The 9,167-nt window shown below is 41.6% G+C and overlaps 1 protein-coding gene across 1 annotated transcript in view; it reads right to left on the minus strand.

Moving 5' to 3' along the window:
- The window catches only part of LOC308332245 (ankyrin repeat and IBR domain-containing protein 1-like), a 57,707-nt gene extending 49,210 nt beyond the window's left edge, over nt 1-8,497 (minus strand). Inside the window, 1 exon segment of the mRNA XM_080788019.1 lies at nt 8,351-8,497. The gene's annotated coding sequence lies outside the window, so the exon portion shown is untranslated.
- Nucleotides 8,498-9,167: the final 670 nt, after the last annotated feature.

The following is a 9,167-nucleotide window of genomic DNA, read 5'->3' on the forward strand; positions in this document are numbered from 1 at the left end:
GGTGGTCCCCAGATAAATTGAGTTGGTAACCACAGGGATGTCCCGATCAAGTTTTTCTTTTTTTTGTTTTGCCCCCGATCCGATTCCGACCATTTCATTTGGAGTATCTGCCCAATCTGCCGCATGCCGATACTGATTTTATATCCGATATAAGCCATATTTTAATATATCGTTGCAGTCGGGAGGAAACCTCATAACTCCATTTTTGTTAGGTTTTTGATTATTCTTTTTTTTTTTTGCATAAATCAGTGCTATTGAACACCCTTTGTTCTTTGTTGTTTCGCAAATATTGAACCAATGGAAAGTAGTAAAAAAGTGCTTTGGACAAAGCCTCTTAACTCCATTGGAGCCTCCAAAAGTCCGCTAAAGCAACTAACTCCACCACCTCTCCCCCTCTCATGGAAGTCATTGACAATATATAAAGTTACAACACCAACTTTGATGAGGCTGTATTGCTTTGTTTTAAAAAATATATAAGGTTTTCTTAATTTCCTGAAAAATGTATATTTTTCCATTTTCCTGCAAAATGAACATTTTGGAGTTACGCGGTTTCCTCCGGACAGCAGAGATATCACAATAGTATCACAGACAATATCCAGTCTAATATCATGATATGGATATAATATTGATATAGGGTCTATAGTACTACCGATCCGTTTGAAAATGACGTGATCGGCCCACGATCATGTGATCGGATCGGGACAACCCAATTGCTAAGCAAATGGACCCTTAGAGATCATTAACTCTTGAGAGCGTGGAATGAAACCAAATGGAGCCGCATAAGTTTGATTTCATGCTCGCAAGAGTTACATTATTGTTAAACATCTGCACTATACTTCATTCGCAAGAAGTGCACACAATTAGACAATGTAGAAGCATTGTTATTGTTGATCAACGTTTGCATGTTATCTCTCCTAATGGTGCCAACATCAATACAGCATAGGAGTAAGGAGTTCTCAGTTTATCGTCTACTTTTCTCAATCGAAATAAGTGTGCCGCTTCGCTTGGGATACTATTTACAATGCATTAGGAAGAGAGGAAATGAGAGAATTAGCACTAAAACCCAACGCCCCATTGAGGGCTTATGGTAGGGGAAATGCAGACGTAAACAACTACAAATAAAGGTAAAAAAGCCTTCTAGTCCGAAATTCTCCTTTAAACCGTACAAAGCATCATATTTGAAAACAAAGCTAACTAAGCAAGGAATAACTGTTGAATCTGTCAGGCATTGACATTAAGGCTTGTCCACCTGCCCCTGGCAGCTAAATAAAACACTAAGGGTTGCCCACCTGCCCCTGGCAGCTAAATAAAACACTAAGGGTTGCCCACCTGCCCCTGGCAGCTAAATAAAACACTAATGGTTGCCCACCTGCCCCTGGCAGCTAAATAAAACACTAAGGGTTGCCCACCTGCCCCTGGCAGCTAAATAAAACACTAAGGGTTGCCCACCTGCCCCTGGCAGCTAAATAAAACACTAAGGGTTGCCCACCTGCCCCTGGCAGCTAAATAAAACACTAATGGTTGCCCACCTGCCCCTGGCAGCTAAATAAAACACTAAGGGTTGCCCACCTGCCCCTGGCAGCTAAATAAAACACTAAGGGTTGCCCACCTGCCCCTGGCAGCTAAATAAAACACTAATGGTTGCCCACCTGCCCCTGGCAGCTAAATAAAACACTAAGGTTTGCCCACCTGCCCCTGGCAGCTAAATAAAACACTAAGGGTTGCCCACCTGCCCCTGGCAGCTAAATAAAACACTAAGGGTCGCCCACCTGCCCCTGGCAGCTAAATAAAACACTAATGGTTGCCCACCTGCCCCTGGCAGCTAAATAAAACACTAAGGGTTGCCCACCTGCGCCTGGCAGCTAAATAAAACACTAAGGGTTGCCCACCTGCCCCTGGCAGCTAAATAAAACACTAATGGTTGCCCACCTGCCCCTGGCAGCTAAATAAAACACTAAGGTTTGCCCACCTGCCCCTGGCAGCTAAATAAAACACTAAGGTTTGCCCACCTGCCCCTGGCAGCTATAGATAAAACACTAAGGGTTGCCCACCTGCCCCTGGCAGCTAAATAAAACACTAAGGGTCGCCCACCTGCCCCTGGCAGCTAAATAAAACACTAAGGTTTCCCACCTGCACCTGGCAGGTATACTGGTTGTCCACCTGCCCCTGGCAGCTAAATAAAACACTAAGGTTTCCCACCTGCACCTGGCAGGTATACTGGTTGTCCACCTGCCCCTGGCAGCTAAATAAAACATTCCACGTGACTAAAATGTGACTAAAACTAAATGAAAACTATTCAAGAGACTATGACTAAAACTAAAATTAAAATGTGCATGCCAAAAACAACACTGGTAGGTATTTGTCATAAACATGTACGTATGAGAACCAGAACCCTATGTGTTAAAATTAATCAGTTTATAAAGGTTTTGGACAACTGGTCTTGACCTTTGTATTAAAGTAGAACATGACCTGTATACAGTACTTGCTTGATGTGCATCCGAGACCTTAGTGTCAAGCTTGTCAACCCCCTGTATAGCCTACAAGGTCTCCTATATACTTTTGTCTGTTCAAAACATCTCGCACCTACCACGCATTGTGAGGCTCTCTCGACGGGCCATTATTTTGAAAAATGTAGAGAATGTCCGTCATGTGGAGAAAGAAATGCATGTAGAGAATGTTGTGCCCCTGCATGACAGGGCGAAACAGGTTGAAGTAAACACTATATTTGGTTCAGCAGCCCCCCCTTTTCCCCCTTTCCCCTCATGATTGTATACAGTGTTTTTATTCTTATGTGATAGATTTTTTTTAAATGTTTTACCTATGATGATATTGATTTATTTGCTGTTATTATTGTTCATCACGTGTATGAACTGATTGCATATTAGGGCCTAAATCAATGTAAACTGGTGCTATGCCTTTTGGACAGAGTGTCACATAGACTATATTCAATCAATCAATCAAAAGAAAAAAAGAAAACGGGATGCCTCAGGGCTCTGTGCTGGTATACTGAATTGTTTGTCTTCACTACCACAGAGAGTAAGAAAGTATACTTTTGTTTTTGCAGTCATTTATAGGCGTTTCCCCGCATAACTTCCAGGTATGACGCCGACGTCAGTCACGCGCATTATATGCCTATAGTCTATATATCTGTCCATTGGTATGTAATAATTATGACAGGCCTGAACTAGGCGTCAGCAACTACACACCACCACACAAAACACACGGCCTGTCTGTCAGGTCATCATGTGTCAAAACGAACGGACTCCTCAATGGACAGTCTACTGTCCACTCCACACAGACACTGCTCTTTGTCTGTCTGACCACAGCAGCACACTGACGGCCTGTTCACCCACTGGACACTCACTGGACACACACACACACACACACACACACACACACACACACTAGCTTCACACTGACTCACCAGTGGTGGAAAGACTGGGTGCATGTGTTTGGTCGGTCCGACGTACTAAAACACATGTAGAGAGAGCCACGGGTGAGTCTTAACCAGCCACGCATGTAGGGAGCCATAGGTGAGTCTTGACCAGCAAACGCATGTACGAAGCCACAGAAAAGTCCTATATCTGATTGACAGCCCATACATCTACGCAGAAAAGTCCTATCTGATCGACACTGACAGCCCATACATCCACACAGAAAAGTCCTATCTGATTGACACTGACAGCCCATACATCCACACAGAAAAGTCCTATCTGATTGACACCGACAGCCCATAAATCCAAACAGAAAAGTCCTATATCTGATTGACAGCCCATACATCCAAACAGAAAAGTCCTATATCTGATTGACAGCCCCATACATCCAAACAGAAAAGTCCTATATCTGATTGACAGCCCATACATCAAAACAGAAAAGTCCTATATCTGATTGACAGCCCATACATCCAAACAGAAAAGTCCTATCTGATTGACAGCACCATACATCCAAACAGAAAAGTCCTATATCTGATTGACAGCCCATACATCCAAACAGAAAAGTCCTATATCTGATTGACAGCCCATACATCCAAACAGAAAAGTCCTATATCTGATTGACAGCCCATACATCCAAACAGAAAAGTCCTATCTCTGATTGACATCCCATACATCCACACAGAAAAGTCCTATATCTGATTGACAGCCCATACATCCAAACAGAAAAGTCCTATATCTGATTGACAGCCCATACATCCAAACAGAAAAGTCCTATCTGATTGACAGCACCATACATCCAAACAGAAAAGTCCTATATCTGATTGACATCCCATACATCCAAACAGAAAAGTCCTATATCTGATTGACAGCCCATACATCCAAACAGAAAAGTCCTATATCTGATTGACAGCCCATACATCCAAACAGAAAAGTCCTATGTTAGACATATATTCTATATCCTATATTAAACCACATTAAACTCACTTCCTGCATGCTGCATATAGCCTCTATTGCTGTTGTATTGTTTGTCTCACATCAATGTTGGACCACAAACGGAAATAAGTCTCAACCACTCAAGTTTGTTGTGTCTGTATCCTTGACGACGGTTTCTCTGATAAACACGTAGCATGGTTTTTTTTTTCTTTTTCTCTTTTAGGACAGAGAGTCTAATGAATCAAATAAAATAAAAACATCTTCTGTGTTTCCTCTTGGGATTGTTTTTTATAAACTTATAAGGACGTTCTGTTTCATCCAGAACCTTCTCGAACACAGTGGAGTTCAACCCTTGGCCTTTTCATTATCAAGGTCCATTATTTATTCTGCATTTGAGCCACGGAACCTGCGCCATTGGATGACATTTAGCCTCTCAGACCCCAAAACTAAATATTTTGTCCACAATTCCGTGCTGTATAGAACCCCTTTTGGTGTTAGCATTATGTTATGCTTTAGCTATTGAAAAATAGCAGATCTACAAGCTCATAGCGTGCCACCGAGTGGCACGCTACGAGCTTGTAGGTCTGCTTATTTTTTTTAAAAGCGAAGAACCACTGACATAGAAACATAGGCTTTTTCAGAAAACTGTCAGGATGCAGAAGACATTTTTAGAATCTGATCCCAGGTCAAATTGGGTTAAGTAATGCAGATGTATGACAATAATTTAACTCTGGAGAGCGTACAATGAAACCAAATGGACCCGGACGGACTGCAAGGGTCCATTTGGTTTAATGTATTGTGTGCTCTCGGGAGTTAAAGATATATAATATCATCTATAAACTGTTTAGTAGCCATAAACGTCAAGACGTCTAATTGACGTCTTTGTAATGCCACGGGCGTCAAGACGTCTCTCCTTTGGGATTTTCTTTTTTCTTACTTTCTTTATTTTTAATTTTTTTATCCATATTTTGAAAGTTCCTCTAATCTGGTGTACAGGTGATGACATGCACATTACATGCATAATATAATTACAAATACTTTCTTTCTTTATAATGGGAGAATTGGCACTCTGAAGGAGTTTTAAGGGTCCATTTGGTTAACAACAACTCTCCGTCATGGGCTTAGCCAATCAATTCATCCATTTTCAACCCATCTTTCCCACCAGTTGTCATTCTGTCTACTCAAGGACTATTCATTTCATAGTCTGGATTTTCGGTGGTGAGGATGACCACCGCTCCAGTGGTGAGAGGTGACCACCGGAGCTGTAATAATAACGGTGGCGAGTAAAAACAGAGAGAAGGGCTGGTGGTTCAGTGACGTCATGTTGTAGTTCGGTGGTCGTCACCTCACCAGCGAGAATATTATGAATATGACTATGAACGACGCTTCACTCTGCTCCACCTTCCCACCAGGGTCGTTCTGCCCAAAGTATTGCCATGAAGTGTGAACCAAAGTGGGCGCGTCACAATTTACAATTTGGGCATTTAGCAGACGCTCTTAATCCAGAGCGACTTACATTAAGTCACTATTCTACTAGCCTCGGAAACCCAGACGTTTTTATTTCCAGGGAGAAAAAAAAAGTCTGGGTCTGAGTCCACTTCAATTCGGCATAGAGTAGCGCAAACATTGCTCACTCACTGCTGATTTCTGATTGTCTGCACCTTTGTAAAATTGACATACACATGCACACATGTACACACACACGCTCCTCTCTCTGGCGCTCTAAGTAATTAGTCTCATGTCGCGCAGCTGCTTACCGGTATATATTCTCCCGGCGGATCCTGCCGGGAGCTGCCTATGCCATAAAACGCATAGGTGAGTTCCAGGCTACTATTCTACAGGTAGCACGATGCAGGTGTGATGTAAACAATGGCAAAAAAAAGCACGTGAAAAATCATCATTTAAAAACAGAAAAGAACATAAAAAAAACTATAACTGCCATTAATGGCTGAATTCCCCCCCCGGAAAATGGACACTTATTTGACGGGTCATATTCGGAAACATTCCTGGCCACAGGCCTAGAATCGACCCGGGGCCCAACTGTTACAATGAGGCTTTATTAAAGTGGTGCGGAAACGCAAGACGCTCCACGGCTTGTTCTGTGAAAGCGCCACGGTTCCAAGAATCTAGACCGGAACTATAACGTGGCGTCACCAGGCTTTTCCACCGAGTGGTCTGTGTTCCTAAATCACTGTGTGATCCGGTCTAGACCGGATGCTAAAGTAAAATAAATAAATACAAAACTCTTATTCCCGTTTTGAGGTTTCACTTTGTTTTGGTTGTTTTTAGTTTGCTTTGTTTTTCGTCTCGCCGGTCGCTACGAGATGGAAATAAAATGTGGATATAACCAAACAAGCTATTCCAAGACATACTTGAAGAAACGTGTCGGATTAATACACCGCATCAAGGCTTTAATTGGGTAGGCGCTAAAATTACAATGCCCCTTGATCACAGGGACATTTGGTTTCCTGCCTGATGACTATAAACCAGTGACTACAACATGACATAAGTTACCGTCCTGACTACAAACCAGTGACTACAACATGACGTAAGTTACCATCCTGACTACAAACCAGTGACTACAACATGACGTAAGTTACCATCCTGATGACTACAAACCAGTGACTACAACATGGCGTAAGTTACCATCCTAATGACTACAAACCAGTGACTACAACATGACGTAAGTTACCATCCTGATGATGACTACAAAACAGTGACTACAACTTGAAGTAAGTCCATCTCGCCCCACTACTCTACCTAGCTGTAAATAACAAACATAATTCATGTTGGTGATTAAATAAAAGGTATTATCATATTAATTTATCATTGTTAAGGTCGCTCTGTATATATCCACAGGTTTTGTAATAGCATGATGATGCCATTACAAAACATGGGCTACATGGAAGAAATGTGTTTAATAAAACGAAATGAACTGCTAGAAGGTCCTAAATGAACTTAATTAAGCAGTCACCGTCTCTGTGTCATGTTATTCTTTCTTAATTTTTACAGAGTATAGAGATCGACTACTGTACAATCAAATAAATCTGTATACAAGATCATTTCAGTTTTCAGAGGGGGGGGGGGGAATACTAAATTAACTGTTAACTACATTAAAACATTCCGCGGGGGCGAGTTGGTAAAGGGGCGAGTCGTTTGGTATTCATGCTGCCCAGGCTAGAACGGAACCAGTTCTAGAACCAACAATTATTTTGGTGAAAACGGCGGGCCTCTGGGTCTCAGAGGAATTGAGGCTGTGGACAGTTCAGAAACCCGCCTACCAGTGACATCATCATCATCATCGATGGGAAATCCCAAGCTAATAGCAACAACAACCAGGCTTTCTATTCCTGGTTAGTTAGCGTGTTAGAATAGAAGCCATTGTTCTCGCAAAAAATGTAAAAAGTTACAAAAAAGAATATGAAATCTTTGAAAATAATAATAATAATAATGGTGTCACTGGTAGGCTAGGCATCATTTAAGTATATGCTGTGCAGTATGTACAGTCACACAATAATAGTATATACAGTAGTATGCACTGCAGTACTATCATCATTTACTATGTCATATACTGTACACATTAAGTAGAACAGAACTATATACTTAACTGTAGTATATGTACAATACTATAGTGATTAAGTAGGCCATAAATATGTAGTGTACACTGTGCAGTCATCAAGTACAATAGTATGTAGTATGTGTACAGTGATTAAGTAGGATAGTACAGTACACATGATGATATACACATCTAATAATAATTATAGATTGTATGTACTCATAATGTACATGTAGTCAATATAACTATAGTATCCATTACAGTAGCATTATTACATGTTTTGTCCATCCTGCCTCTCTGTCTGTCTGTATACACGTTATGAACGTTAGCCTGTAGCCTTTAGCCTGTCAGTGACAGCAGCAAATCCCAGCCGTTCATATTCATAACATTATATTATATATTTATATGTGTGTATATATATACTCACACAGCGGAGGGTTTTTTTATTTTGTATTCGGTGACTCTAGCAGCGGCAGGACGTCCATTATGAACCCACTGTCATTGTTATCCTGGTATAGGTGTTGTTGGTAGAGAAAGATCCAGTGAGAGGCTCCACGCTGCCCAGACAGCCCGCTGTAGGCGTGCTGTTCCCCCGCAGAGATGCTGCTGTCTGCCCGCTGAGCTGAGCTGACTGGAGGCGGGCTGGAGAGGACTGAGGAGAGAGCTGCACTGACTGACTGGGCTGCCAGGCGCCGTGCGAGAAACAAGCAAACCAGTGGTTTGTTTAAATAAGTGTTATGCTCTATACTGTGATAGTATGCATTGTTGTATAGTCTCTCAAGACAGACTGTTGATATTATATAATGTTACATACCCGCAAAAAAGGAATGTACTGTACAAAATCAACAATACAAATATTAGGAATCACCAAAAAGGCTATAGAATAATAAAGCAGTAATCTTTCTCTACCTTTTAAATGAAATGTTTTCAAACGGCAGCCAACAAAACAAAAACAATGTGTGGGCTTCACTTCAAATGACCGGAATGAAATGGTTAATGTATGTTTTTTTGTTTCTTCAATATCTTGAAAATGTGGAATATATTTTTATTTACAAGATTTTTTTATAACAAGCAGACATGGCAACACTGCCTGAAGGAGGCGACTATCCCATAGGCCGGAGGGGCACGCTCTCCTCTCTCCGCTGTGATTGGTTCAGCTGGTTGCCTGGGAAGCGAGCAGCTGCTGCTTTGAGGCCGCGATTGGTTGGTTAATGTATGGGTGCGCTTGTTTTCCTTCCTTTCTA

This window comes from Protomyctophum bolini, assembly GCF_963924005.1.
Source record: "Protomyctophum bolini genome assembly, chromosome: 17".
Lineage (NCBI taxonomy): Eukaryota > Metazoa > Chordata > Actinopteri > Myctophiformes > Myctophidae > Protomyctophum > Protomyctophum bolini.